Source organism: Myotis davidii, unplaced genomic scaffold (genome assembly GCF_000327345.1).
Source record: "Myotis davidii unplaced genomic scaffold, ASM32734v1 scaffold205, whole genome shotgun sequence".
Taxonomy (NCBI): domain Eukaryota; kingdom Metazoa; phylum Chordata; class Mammalia; order Chiroptera; family Vespertilionidae; genus Myotis; species Myotis davidii.
Window position 1 is genome coordinate 3,336,520 of NW_006297573.1, and position 15,555 is coordinate 3,352,074.

Sequence of the window (15,555 nt, forward strand, 5' to 3'; positions counted from 1 at the left end):
ACCCTTGAGCATGTAGGAGACAGGGAAGATCTGAAATGGGGGTAATGGACTCTCCAAAGCAAGACTTTGAGTTCTTCTGATGGCTGGAAACTAGTATGCCAGGAAGTAATCAATTATCTGACCCCTCAGCAACAGCTAATGTTTGGCTTCATTGTCATTGGTGCATTTCAGTTTTTCTTCCAGGTGAAGAAACAGGCCTCGGAAATGTAACCCAGCTGGCAGTGTTCTGCCCAGGATTCAATTAAGTCCATGATTTCCAATTAATGGGCCCTCATGCTCAGATTGAGCTCATAACATTAATCTTGCTTTATTTTAGGATTGCCACTGTCATGATGGATAGCCATTCTTGTCAGAATTACTGGAGCATAATTAAGCCAGAGAGACAGCCAGAGCAGGTAGTTAACATGGGAGCCAGTTGGGGGTGGGGGGTGTGAGGGTTTCCCTCTGAGACCATTTCCTGGATGGCTCATCTCGGTGCAGTTCCTGTCCCCATAGGATAAAGCATCTCCAGAAGAGGAGAGGATTTGAGAGTCCCAGTTAGTGATCCATTGTGAGCAATGTTCTACTTAATTCAGTGCCACCACATCCACCTCCGTCTCAAGTGACCACTTGCTAAGTTGTGACTGCAACAGTGTGCTTTCCCAGATGGTGCAGCGAATCTTTGTGATGAGTCTATGAGGACGTAGCAGAGGCTTGCTCTTTGCATAAGGTTCTAGACCAGCGGTTCTCAAACTGTGAGTCGCGACCCCTTTGGGGGTCGAGCAACCCTTTCACAGGGGTCGACTAAGACCATTGGAAAACACATATATAATTACTATTGTTTTTGTGATTAATCACTTTGCTTTAATTATGTCCAATTTGTAACAATGAAAATACATCCTGCACATCAGATATTTACATTACGATTCATAACAGTAGCAAAATTACAGTTATGAAGTAGCAACGAAAATAATTTTATGGTTGGGGGTCACCACAGCATGAGGAACTGTATTAAAGGGTCGCGGCATTAGGAAGGTTGAGAACCACTGTTCTAGACAATGATAGGCTTTACTCGGAATCAGTGGGAGGACGTGGCAGTTCCTAGGTGCAGACCTTTCCCTCGGACCTGTCTCTTTCCTTTTCTCATGGTTGTTTCTCCCGAAGAATCTACTTCACTTTCCCATTTAGGAAGAAGAAGGTGGGCATGCATAGGCAAATACTACTCATGATTGCCTGTCATTATCTCATTGAAACCTCTTCACAGACTTGGAATGAAGATGTCATCTACCCCCATTTTACTAGTACAGTATAGTGGAGGAAGCTGGGGCTCGGAGAGATTCCACTGTTACAAAGGTAGTAAGGAAGGAGGGTCGGGGTCACAAATCCAGGTCTGCTTATCTGCAAAGCCTCTCTTCTTGCTGTTACCAAAAAACCTTCTTCTCTTTTCCTGGTTCTCCAGGAGTGTTTATTGTTGAACTGAGCCTCTTTGGCACAAGTAATACATGGAGAGTCATTTTCTGAGTGGAGGGTTGCTGAATCGACCATTCTGCTCCCTAGCAGCTAAGGATGTGCCCTTGATATTTTGCGGAGGCTCCCACGTCTGGCCCACCCAACCCCCGTCATTGACTTTGATTGAATTTTCTCAGTGTTTGGTTTTCCCACTGGAGAGGGCAGTGGTCAGACCTCTATGACAAAGTCTCCACCAGTCAACCCACACCAGACTTTGCCCTTGAGATCATTGGAACAGAGGAGTTGCACGTTCTCTCTGTATTAGGTAGCAGCTTCTCCTCCAAATGCTTGCTGAGGAATTCTGCAGTGTTTGTTTGTTTGTTTTGCTTTGTTTTTTGTTTGTCCCAGGATTCACCTTCAGAATGTTTCTGCATTCCCCATTAGTTAGCGTTTACATGTGTCCTCGCCCTGAGTTTGCTTCGCCTCATTGAGCATTTTTATGCTTGGCACTGCATATTATTCACAGGCGGCCTGTCAGGGGTTCCTACGAATACATTTATCTGAAGCCGAAGGTACTGCCTTGAAATTTCCTTCAGGTGCCCTCTGATGGAACTCTGGCTTTTGAAATATGCCCGTAAGGGTGCGCTCTCCCTGGGAAATTCCACTTGTCTGAGGCATTATTAATTGGCTCTGAGAATAGCTTCCTGGAAATCTGTTGATGACCATTTTTTGTCATTTGTTATGTTGGTTTGACAACCAAACCCCACAGCAGTTATACTGAGAGCAGGCAAATGTTCTTACTCTTTAGCTTGACCCTCAATCATCCTGGGATCTGAGAACCACTCACCTTCCCAGTCTCACCTCCTTTTCTCTCTAACACACTCTCTACCTCCTCCCAATACCCCGAGGAAAGAGCATGAAATCCAAGCTCTAGCACGATGTCTTAGACAGTTCCTGAGCCCCCTCCCTCCTCATCTGTTTAGTGGAGACAGTAATGCCCATCTCTCAGTACTCTAGCATAGTCCCTAGTACAGTTCTAGCTGGTGCTCAGTCATGGTCCTTTTCCTTTCTGTGCATGTCCTTGACTTGGTGGTCTGGTGACCACACCTCCCCCCATCTCCCCTTAGCTTGAAATGCTCTGTAGCCCATTTCTACCCAAATTGCAATTCAAATGGCACCTCTTCCATATAGCTTTTCTCTTTCCTACATCTAGCCACCTACATCTCTCTCCTCAAGCTGGAAATAAGCCCCTCTGAGCTGTCCACTTTATAGGCATGCATATATATATAATACTACTTGGTAAGTCTGTGCAAAGGAAATCAGTTAATATTTGTGTTGCAGATCTATGAGAGAGAGATATTAGAGGAAAAATATTAATGACTTGGAAAACACTTTTCAGTCTTAAGTGGGAAAAATGGCAGGTACAAAACTGAGTATAATATGATCTTATTCCTGTGTTTGTATTCACAGAACACAGTATATATGTGTGCACATTGTCAACTGATGGTCGTTGTTGCAATTCAGTACCAACAGGAATCCCCAGTTTGGTGTGTAGTGAAGAAGGAAACTTTATTCAGTCAAAGCAGCTCAGTTGTGATACCCAATGGCTATGAAAACAGCAGGGCTGTGAAAACAGCACGTCCCCTTTGGGCTAGACAGCTCTGCTCTGTGCCATGCCTGTCTGCTCCACTCTCCAGGGGAGACATCATCCATGTTTCACTCAGCCAGGGAAACACAGTCTTCAGTGGAAAGGGAAGTTGACTTGGAGAGGAGCTGGCTTATGTAGACAGAAGTCCCTGCCCCTGATCCCTGATTGGTCTGTCCTCAGGCAAATGAGAGCTCCAAATCCTTGCAGTTTGATTGGCCCAAAAGGCACTGTCCTGATTGGTCAGAATAGAGCTGTTTGGTTGGATGTGGAAAGCCTTGGTCCTATTGGTTGAAATAGGATTCCAGGAACTCCTCTGTAAGGGCTGGCTCAGATGGCAGAAACACAGTGCAGGCAGGCAGTTCAGTGCAGGCTTCTCCCTGAAATGCAGTTTGCATAAGAGGCTCCTGCTAAGCTCTTTTTTTTTTTTTTAAATTTGAGTCCAATTAGCCACCAGGAGCCCTCCTTAGTATGTGTCTTCTTTCTCAGGGTTCTCAATGTACAGAAAAACACAGAACTAAAAATACAAGGATATACAGTTCTCTAACATGTTAACAGTGGTTATCCTTGTTTGTTCCTGCTTTATTTTCCTTTCTGTTTAAATTCCTTTTCCTTGGTTTTGGTGAGTCTCAGGTGCAGAGAAGCAAGTTACTCATACTGCCTTGTGGTCTTTACACTGCACAAGGCCACTCTCTGGTTTGATTTTCTCTTTTTCTCCCTTCATCCCCAACCCCATCCTCTCTTCTAAGTCATTCACTTTTTCTAGGATGATCTTGACATATGTTCTTAGATGTGCCCAGATTTTCCATATTGAATATGAATATACTGTATTATATCTATAATAATAAAAGCATAATATGCTAATTAGACCGGACAGCCAAATGACCTTCCAGATGTCATTCTGGACATCCTTCCAGACAACCTTCTGGATGAAGCTGCTGTAGAAGGGGCGAGACACAGGTGGTTAGGGGTGATCAGGCAGGCAGGCAAGCAGTTAGAGGCGATCAGGCAGGCAGGTGAGTGGTTAGGGGTAATCACCCAGGCAGGCAAAGGGGTTAGGGGGGATCATGCAAGCAGGCAGGCGAGTGGTTAGGAGCCAGCAGTCCTGGATTGTGAGAGGGATGTCTGACTGCTGGTTTAGGCCCGATCCCACGGGGATTCCTGCGGGATTAGGCCTAAACCAGCAGTCGGACATCCCACGAAGGGTCCTGATTGCGAGAGGGTGCAAGCCGGGCTGAGGGACCCCCCCACCATGCACAAATTCCATGCACCAGGCCTCTAGTATATTATATATTATATAACAAAATATGATATAACAAAAATAATGTTATATCTACATATAGTATATAAATCTAAATGAAAGCCTTTTTAAAAGAAGAAATCAGAATTCCTCTCTCTGTATGCTATCACCTTTCATTCTCTTCCCCTCATCTCACAATCTCTCTCTCTCTCTCTCTCTCTCTCACACACACACACACAGATTTCTTGACCAATTTCACTTCCAGCTAAAAAATCTCATTATTCTTTATTGCATATTGGTTGATCCCTCCCTTGAGTTCTGTGATATATGGTTATGCATGGAGTTTTCACTCTGACTTGTCCCAAGTAAGCAAACACAGCTCCTACTTCTTAGCACAGTACGGAACTTTGCAGAGGATGGCCATGTCAAGGTAAATAGCCCTATAGAACTAAGGGTGGCATTTTGTGGTGACTCATGTATTTGTCTTATCTTCTCCCAATCTGGGCCCTATTCAAGGAAATGACAAGAGGAACACAGACTTTAGAGTTTAAGAGAGGTGTGTGTGTGTGTGTGTGTGTGCTTGTACCCATACACATATATGTCAGGACTTATCAAATGTTTACATTTTCAATGTGTGCAATTTAGTTTTTGTCAATTTTATATATGTCAATAAAGCTGTGTTTTAAAAATATATATATTTTATTGGTTTTTCACAGAGAGGAAGGGAGAGGCATAGAGAGTTAGAAACATCGATGAGAGAGAAACATCGATCAGCTGCCTCCTGCCCACTCCCTACTGGGGATGTGCCCGCAACCAAGGTACATGCCCTTGACCGGAACCAAACCTGGGACCCTTCAGTCTGCAGGCCGACGCTCTATCCACTGAGCCAAACCTGTTAGGGCTTAATAAAGCTGTTTTAAAAAATGCATTAATCATAGCAATAGTTGGGGACAATAATTTTATTTTCCTGATGTGTCCATTCGAGGCATATACATTTCTAATACCTATTGAGTGTTGAAATGTTACAGATGTGAGTTGCTTCCTCTCATGGCTTTAGCAGGACTTCCATCGCTGTGGCTGTGTGTACCTGACCATGCCTGATGAAATGAAAAATGCAGGGCATCACACTTAGCTGTATCCTAGCTAAGTGACCCTGCAGGGGTGAATCTGCCTCTTTGTGACACAGTTTCCTTATCTAAAAAAATAAGAACAAAAGTATCTTTGAGTTTTATTGTGTGGAATACTGTACCTTCTTGCATAGCTCTTAGCATGTAGTAAGGCTCCTTTGGTGTATGTGTAGCATATGTGTGTGTGTTATGTGTTGTATATAGTCCATGCACATTGACGCTGATCTTGTCAACAACAAAATCTGTCTACAACAGTTGCTTCTCCTTGGAGAGTAACGATTGGATCTTTCTCTAAGAAGTCTGCTTGCAGTGGCAGCTCCAGAATTTCTGTCTAGGAGGAACTAAGAGAAGGCAGTCTTGTTGGAAGGAGATGGGGTTGAGAAACATCTCTTAGAGCCTAATTTCATAACAGATAGTGTTTTTCCAGAATTCAGTGTGTACCTGAGGATTATTTGGGAGGACTGTTACTGTTCCCTCCGTCACTCCTTGAGGCCTCTGTTCTCTTCCTTCTCCTTATGAAATGGAACTGAAATGTCGGAAATAAGATTTTTGGTTGATTTTGTTTCTTCGCGATATTCTTTAAGCAGGCCATGGGCTGCTAAGCAGTTCTCAGAAAGTACAAAATTAGACCCTCAACAACTAAGCATCGTGACATGTGGGAGTCCCATTGAGCAAACTGAAGCTTTGGTGAACTTGAGTAACCGTCCTGGCAGAATGAGATTGGACCTGTGTGTGGCTGAACCTGAAGCCTCTGCCCTTAACCACCTCCCCATCCTGCCTTCTTTCACCAGGAACTTTGTTTCTCATGATCTCATTTCCCCACCCTTTACACCTCCATCCTAGGCTGACATATTAGAATAACTTGTGAATGGGTCTGTCTGCCCCCCACCAGCCCCAGCGTCTCTGGGTCTTTAATAACAGGGACCATGTTTCATGCTTCTTCACACCACTCTATAGTCTTAACCTGGCGCACAGTGAGCACTCGGTGTATGTGAAACTGGGCTGCTATACAATGCAAGAATCAGAGAAGATGGCAGGTATGGCCAGGTAGACCAAACAGGACAACCTTGACAGAGACCTGGTTGTTGCCTAATTGGCAAATATAACCAAATGCTTTCAATGTCTCCTCACATGTCTCAGAATTTCTCATTGCAGCCCTGTATCTTCCAGCACCCACGAGCATGCCTGCTTAAGAGATGGGGATTTCATGAAACTCAACAAGAGTTTTATTGTACAGAAGATTAATATTTGACAAGACTAGAGGGAAATTTTTATCTTCAGACAGATAAGAGGAACTAATTAAGTAACCCTTACCAGCTTCTCTTCCCCCAAAGGATGTGAAAGAAAGAAAGAACTAGAAATGCAGTCAAACTGAAGACCTCATTGAGACCCAAATTGACCCTGTGAAGAATAAAGGGAAGGCGCGGTGGCACCTAACAGGCTGTCAGTGCTGGGGAAATTCCAGCTAAATGGACATAAAATGTTTTATTCCTTCATAGATCATTGGAATCAGGCCATAGTTGCCAATCCAAATTCTGGCCACTAAACTCTCATAGAAAACATATATGGATACTGCTTACTATGATTCAACAAGTATTTTAAGTCTGATATGCCAGAGAAACTTCTGTATAAGAGACAGTTCTCTCCATCAGTCCATCATTATGAAATAAATATGATCAAAACTATTTAAGGAGATCAGAACCCCCAGTAGAACTCTAAAGAAATAGAGGTTCTGCCTACCCCATGCCTCTCAACTCTAGCAAAATTTTTTTCTTCCTGTCTAACAAAAAGGTCAGGGCTTGAATTGCATTAAATGGAATATGGCATTTCCCTCTAATTACTAGCCTGGAACTGAGAAAACGTCCTCATTGCTGTCTCACTCTGTCCAGGCAAGAATGTACCATATGCCACACAATAAAATGCAAAGTTATTTTGCTCTTATTTTTTTTAGAAAAGAAAACTGTGTCTCAAAGAGGCAGATTCATTCACAGAGGGTTACTTAGCCTGGAGTACATGTGTAACAGATGGCCTTTTTACAGTGATGACAGGGTCAGAGAATTTTAGAACTGAGGAGACTTAGGGGATCATCTAATTCATTCCCCGTTGTTATATTCTTTGAGACCCTGAGTCGGTGATTCTTCCATAGCCACATAGTTGGGTTGCTCTTCCCATCAAAGTCATGAAAAGTGGGTATAGAAATATTGTACATACTAATTTGATGGTATCAGGAGTGATAATAAAATGTTTTATAACTGGTACGATAACGTAAATGAATATATAAATATATAATGTAAAGTACGGCCCCCTTTTATTCTCTGAACAAATATATACACATACACACATAACTGTTTACCAGGTGATAATATTTATAGCACAGTTTACTCTAATTTTCAATTTTTGGGACATTAAGCTAAGTGACCCCCATTTCCAAGTCTTGGTTTGACACAGGGAATGGCAGCAGATCCTTCAATTAACTTCGCCGTTAAATTGATGATCACTAAGGCCCTGGCACCTCGTTCCAGCTGAAGAGCTGAGCGTGCTGTTGACCAGTCAGGGCTCTGGTGCCCTGGATGCCAGTGCTTCCTCCGTGGTTTGGACCCTCAGTGCCTGAATCATTGGCACCACCTGCTCCGGAGCCTGTGCCTGCCAGTGCTGAGCTCCTTTGGAGCTGTTGGTGGATGATAAACATCCCCGGGTCACTGCCCCCCGGGTCTGTGAGCAGCTGCCAGACCTGGCCTGTCTAGGGCCGCAGCTGTGCAGTGTCATCAAGTGGCTTGTAGTTTAACAGCTCACACGACACGGCAAATAATCCAGAAATACTTCAGCATTTCCAAGTCCAGTACCGTGGAACATGAATGTTAGTCGTGCAAATAACACATACCATACCAGTTCACTTCGAGATGGCAAGGGGCCTCGCCAGAGGACTAAGAGGTTCCCCTCTGTTCAGCGTCTGTGATCCTGAACTATCAAAGGTGAAGAGTTCACGAGAGCCGTCGTGGTGGCTCCACAAGAGACTCTGTCCTTGTACACATCTCTAATTAGACTTTGTCAGCCCTGACATTTAACAGCATGGCCTTTTTTTTTTCTTTTGCCGAGGCTGCCTGGCTTTGCTGGAGACAGCACGTTTCACGGTTGTCTTCTTTCCATCCCCAGAGCCGCCTGGCACCTATCATTCCCTCAGTGCTGACAGCACCCCAGGCCCTGTGCTAAGGTTTTACCGAATCCTCACCACAGGCCTGTGTGATGTTCTGTGAAAGCTTCCATTTTACAGCTAAGGAAATCATAATTTGGATCAGTTAACTTGTCAAGGCTGTACATCCAGCTAGTAGCAAACGTTAGGAGCCAAACCCGTTCTGGCTGATGTAATGCCCATCTTCCGACTGTGGCAGCTTTGTTTCATGACTAACCTTTTGTTTGGCATAGGGAGTGTTGATTTTTTTTCACTTGATTTTGTTTTTTCCGTGAAATTGTTATTTCTAGTTGGATTCCTGGTAGTCTGTGGTAGGTAGTCAATCCAATGACTCATTTGCGTGTGAGCTGAATTTCTAAGAATTCAAATGAAAATTCCTGATTGTTTCCGAAAATCGCACGACTTTAAAACCACATTCACATTCACGGTCTCATTTGATCCTTTGGATGCCCTGAGACACGTAGGGAAATTTTTGTTCTTAATTTGTTCCAATGTATGAAGGGAGAAGAGGCTTCAGAGGAGTAAAATACCATGCTTAAGGTCACGGTTTCTAGGTGGAAAAACGAAGTCTCAGTGTAAGATCCTCTATTCCCAAGTCCATCCTCTTTTCTCGAAGCTTCCCTGAAGTAGGATGAATGGGGAATGAGATTTAAAATGTCTTTGACTCCGGAAGCCGAGACATTGGGTTTTTCTACGGTCTATCTAGTTGGAATCCCCATGCGATCCATCTCTCTAGTTGTGGGAAACCAGGAGATGACAAATCTCTTATACACAAGGAGGAAGAATCCTTCTGTGGTCATGACCCTGGTTCTTGCACCCTTGCTAAGTGTTGTGGGGAAGAAACAGCCTTTTCCCAGGACAGGGACTAACGGTGCATCTCTGCAAGGTCCCTTTAGTTTTGGGAATTTCTGTCCTGCAATTGCCAACTTTGTAGAAGGCAGGAAGAAAGGACACTTGTGACATTGTGTCACTTAAATAACCACAGAGGAAAAGGCCCGATAGGTGAAAAGGAGTATGAATAGGAACCGATCATCGGATTTTCAGTCATCCCTTAAACAGGCTGATCCTGAACACCGTGGAATAATGATAATAACTCACAGGTACTAGAATTGGATGGCAGTGACTTTCTAGAAACGGGAAGGGTGATGCTCTGTGGAAGTGCCTTCGCGGAGGCCCAGAGAACCCGCCGAGGAAGGTTCATGTCCTGAGAACCTTAACCATTGCCAAGAGTTCTTTTCCATGTCAAATATCTTTCTTTTACAAAAATGAGATTATGCTGTACATAGCGTATATTCTGTTTATTTTTACCTAGCCCTTTGTCACGAGTGTCTGTACTCTTCTAAATAGTGACTTGGTAGCTAATTATGTAGAAGAAATCATCAGTTATAGTCTCTTGCTTCTATGAACAAGACCTCAATAAACAACACCTCAATGGACATCTTTTTTGCTAAATATTTGCACATGATCCTTTTCTTTTTATGACAGTGCTTTATGGAGGAGCATCTCTTCTTAGGGGTTACCAAGTAGAATTGCGTGCAGCCAAAGGTGTCCTGGGCACTTACTGTATGAGCAGTGGAGAGTATATATGGGGATCATGACTGTGCATTATGGACTCTGCAGGGCAAGGCCTTTGTCAGCATTGTCCTGCTTTCATAGCACTTCTCGTGGTGTTTTGCCTGTGACTGACAGTCATCTAAGATGTTTATGAAAAGTAGGCCACACTTAACTTTTTCTATATTTCTAGTTACATTAAGGAAATTAACATCAGCCTTAACATTTGTGCTGGCCTTCTTAAAAATATACTTTGTTCCGACCCAGCTGGGTGTGGCTCAACGATTGAGCTTCGACCCAGGAACCAAGAGGTCACTGTTTTGATTCCTGGTCAGGGCATATTCCTGGGTGTGGGGTGTGCAGGAGGCAGCTGGCCAATGATTCTCTCTCATCATTGATGTTTCTAACTCTCCCTCTCCCTTCCGCCCTGAAATCAATAAAAATATATTCTCTCTCAGGAGAATCAGATTTTATGTCAGCGTACAAGTGAGAACTAATCAGGTTATACAGGGGTGAGCTCCCATGACTTGCGAGGGTTGGATGCTGCTTGTAGTCTCGTCAATATTAGGAATCCCACGACAGCTTATTACACCCTTAGAAATGATGGGAAGGGCAGGACTGCACCCTCTGATGCTCGTCTCTGGTGGGCTTAGGCTTTACCATGACAAAATATCATGAAACAAGAGTCTACCTGAAGCCTTAAAGGCTCAGATATGGATCCTTCTCTTTGGATAGTGCCCTCATACTTTCACAATTCTGTCCTCGTCACTCCCACCGTCTGACACGCTCAAATCCCCAGTCCCCTTTATTAAGCCCCGGTGTGTGTTTCCCCCTGGTGCCATTTTAGCCAAAGCATTTAGCAACATGGCAGAGGTGGCAAGCTCTGGACTCCCAAGAATGGAAGTCTTTTCAGCCATCTAGTACAGGGATTAGAAAATGTCTGGCTGGTGTGGCTCAGTCATTGAATGTCTATGAGCCAGGAGGTCATGGTTCGATTCCCAGTCAGGCCACATGCCCAGGTTGTGGGCTCAATTCCCAGTAGGGGGCATGCAGGAGGCAGCCAATCAATGATTCTCTCTCATCATTGGTGTTTCTATCTCTCTCTCTCCCTTCCTCTCTGAAATCAATAAAATACATTAAAAGATTTTAAAAAAGAAAAGGAAAAGAAAACGTCTTCTGTAAAGGGCCATCAATAGTAAATACTATAGGATAGTGGGCCATATGGTCTCTGCCATCGTAGCATGGAAGTAGCCGCAGACAATATGTAAAGGTATGAGTTTGGCTCTGTTCTCAGAAAACTTTACTTAGAGACACTACTATTTGACCTTTGTATTGTTTTCACTCTATCAAACCTATTCTTTGGACTTTTTTCACTCATTTAAACATGGAAAAACTCATTCTTATTTAAAAAGACAGTGGACTGGATTTTACCCAGGGGCTCTAGTTTGTCAGCTCCTGATCTCTCGTTATTGTTTGTTTGTTTGTTTTTCTGCATCACGTTCTGACTGTACCATTTTCCTCTGTGGTGTGTCGTTTTTTGAAACCTCTCTGCCCTTTCTCTCAGTGAGCTGAGGCTCAGATATCCTTTGCAGAATCTGTGCTTCTGGCCTTCATGTAGCTCACCAGGGAGAGCCAGAATCCCTACCCAAAAGGACCGTGAGGCCAAGATCAGATCATGTCCCTCTTCTCTTTTTTTGTGCCCTGGCTAGTTTGACATATAATTTGGGAATATGAAGGTCACAGGTGTACTCTGACCAGTGGGTCTGGTTTCTGCAGGGTTCCAGTGAACAGAGCATGCTGCCTGAATGATGGCGAGAGCCTGATTTTTATATAATCGAGGTTATTTATATCTTTTAATAGGTTGGTGCCGTGGAGTTCTTTTCCAGCGTGAAACTGAGAGTCAGAGAGAGGTCTGGATAATAAATTCAGCATCATCTCTTAGAACAATAATATATCAGAAGGGTATTCAGGCAGGAGTGTTAGCTTGTGATGGAAACAGGGGAATTGTAAACATTTTATACTGCTCTATTCTTGCTAAGTTTAACATGAAAACACGATACAGATTTTTTTTTAATGTGAAGTGTGTTGAAAGGGAGATAATGTGCCCTGTATTATAGGGCAACAGCACCCAGAACATTCTCAGATTTGTGGCTTTGGCTGCAGTCTGTGGAGCCACCCAGCAAACCAGTTCCTGGCCTTTATTCAGGGCCACGAAGCCGTGGGGGCGACAGAGGCTCAGGCGCCTCCAGAAAGAGGCTGGTTTGGTTGGTCTGACAGCTGCAGTGATTTATGAGCGTGCTTGTTAAGGGCCATCTGCTGCTGAGAGCGGCCAAATGAAAGGCACGTGGGAGGAGATCAAGGAATCGGAGGGGGAGGGCGTGTGTAAGGCAGGTAAGGCTCGTCCTAATTACAGCTGTTAGAATTGTGAGTTGGTACGGAACTGTAGAATAGTGCGAAATGGCACAAGCAGCACAGGCTTTGGACTTGCACAGACCTGGCTCTACTGCTTGTTAGGTGAGCTGCGTCCCTTCTTTTGAGCTTCCATTTCTGCATCTATAAAATGGGTATAGTAGCCTTAGCTGGTTTGGCTCAGTGGATAGAGCACCGGCCTGCGTACTGAAGGGTCCCAGGTTCAATTCTGGTCAAGGGCACATGCTGTGTTGCAGCCCCAGTGGGGGATGTGCAGGAGGCAGCCGATCAATAATTCTCTCTCATCATTCATGTTTCTCTCTCTCCCTCTCCCTTCCTCTCTGAAATAAATAAAAATATTTTTAAAAATGAAAAGGCAATGCACAGAATGGGAGAAAATGTTTGCAAATCACATATCTAAAAAGTCTAGTCTCTAGAAAATATATAGACCTCTTACAACTCAACAGCAAAAAAGAGAACCCAATTTAAAAATGGGCATAGAACCTGAATAAACATTTCTCCACAGCTACACAAATGGTCAATAAGAAGGTGATAAGGTGCTCAACATCATTAATCATTGGGGAGGTTCAAGTCCTAAGCAACATGAGGTACTACTTCACACCCACAGGGATGGCTATAGTTTTTTAAAAGGAAAGAAAAATAACAAGGGTTGGTGAGGATGTGAGGAGAGTAGTGCCCGTGAACATTGCCAATGGGAATGTAAAATGATGCAATCTCTTTCCAAGTGCCTTGAAAGGCAGTTTAGCAATTTCTGGGAAAGTGAAGTTACTATATGACCTAGCAATTTCATTCCTAGGTATATGCCCAAGAGAATTGAAAACATGTTCACACAAAAACTTGTACATGAATGTTCACAGCCCTCTTATTCATGATACCCAAAAAGTGAAAACATCCCACATGTCCATCAAGATGAATGGGTAAACATAATGTAGTACGGCCATACAAAGGAATATTATTCAGGTATAAAACAGAATAAAGTACTGCCCTGCCTGGGTTGCTAAGTGGTTAGAGTGTTGGCCTGCACACCGAAGGGTCATGAGTTCAATTCCCCATCTCAAAGGGCACATACCTGGGTTGCAGGTTCAATCCTGGGCCCCTGTGAGGGCATAGACTGGAGGCAACCAATTGATTTGTCTGCCTCACTCTCTTCTCCCCCTTTCTCTCTTCCACTCCCTCTCTCTGAAAAAAAAATCAATGGGAAAGCACCTAAAAGATGAGCGGGAGTGGCAGGTGGTGGCAGACTGCTGGTTTTAGCCCATTCCCCCCAGGCCACGCTGAGGAACCCCACCAGTGCATGAATCCGTGCACCGGGCCTCTAGTATTAATATATTGCAAATGTTACCCACATATGTAATAAAAGTCTAAAGAAATTATTTGGCCCTAACTGGTTTGGTTCAGTGGGTAGAGTGTCAGCCTAAAGGGTCCCCAGTCAAGGGCACATGCCCAGGTTGTGGGCTTGATCCCCAGTGTGAGGCGTGCAGGAGGCAGCCAGTCAATGATTTTCTCTCATCATTGATGTTTCTCTCTCTCTCTTCCTCTCTCTGAAGTCAATTAAAAAAATTTTTAAAGAAGAAATTATTTGGAATGATAAATATTAAATCCAGGGTAGTATTAAGAGAAAAATGAGGGGACGTGGTTAGAAAGGTTGCCTAGAGCTCAAATCCCAGCTCTGCCAATTACTTACTAGCTGTATATCCTTAGACAAGTTTCTGATCTATAAAATGGAATAGTATTACCTACCTCATAGGTATGCTGTAGATTAAATGAGTGAGTATAGGTAAAATACTTAGAATAATACCTAGCAGGTAGTAAGTGCTACATAAGTTTTAGTGCATAATAGTATATAGCTAAAGTCTATTACCCCTAGATATATTAGGAACTATGCTAATAGTTTTCTGTGCACTCATTTAACTGTTTCCTGTGAAGTAGGCATACCTGTGCTACCTAGTAGATAGAGGCCAGGGATGCTGCTAAACACCCTACAATGCACAGGGCAGTCCCCCTCCCTGGCAAAGAAGTATTTGACTCCAAATGTTGATAGTGCCAAGGCTAAGGAACTCGGAGCTAACTCCAAGGAGCCAGCAGGTACAGTTTTAAGAAGCTGGAAGGGAGGAGAACCTGAAATACTTTCATACCTGTGCTATCTAGTAGATAGAGGCCAGGGATGCTGCTAAACACCCTACAATGCACAGGGCAGTCCCCCTCCCTGGCAAAGAAGTATTTGACTCCAAATGTTGATAGTGCCAAGGCTGAGGAACTCGGAGCTAACTCCAAGGAGCTAGCAGGTACAGTTTTAAGAAGCTGGAAGGGAGGAGAACCTGAAATACTTGACAAGTAACACGAATGACCATCATGCATCTTCAGGCCTAAAAGCTGTCAGAAAGGCCCTTCAGAAGGTATCTTCCATGATGAAGGTGAACTATTACTTTGAGGGATAGCCATGCGACGGCTCTTCTAACACCGCCAACTCCATCAAAGGGCAGAGGAGACCCCCCGGACTCACCTTGGCCGTCTCTGAAGCAGCACTGTCTGAAAGACGTATAATGCTGGCCACATCTATAATTCCAAGTTTTCCAGTATCCACATTAAAAAAGTTAAAAGGAACAAATGAAATTAATTTACTAGTATAATCTATTTAATTTGATATATCCAAAATACTATCATTTCAACATGTAATCAGGGTAAAATACTGAGATCTTTTACTCTTCCCCCCTATCCCCCTGCACCCTCTCCTTCCACCCCCCTCCACCCCCCGGCCCATTCCCCACAAACACTGTCTTTGACATTTGGTGTGTGTTTTGTGTTTGGACTAGCTACATTGCAAGTGCTCAGTCGGCACATCTGACTAGTGCTTCCAGTTCTGGTTGTGCTGCCCTGGAAGGTTCTGTTCCTGGGACTTAGTGAAGACCGGCAGCACTGCTGTAACCCAGAGTCGGTGAGCTGA

The 15,555-nt window shown here is 43.9% G+C and overlaps 1 protein-coding gene across 1 annotated transcript in view; it reads left to right on the plus strand.

Annotated features, from left to right (window-relative positions):
- Window positions 1-15,555, plus strand: part of DNAJC6 (DnaJ heat shock protein family (Hsp40) member C6) — a 90,499-nt gene that overhangs the window by 31,134 nt on the left and 43,810 nt on the right. The gene's annotated exons all lie outside the window — the stretch shown is intronic.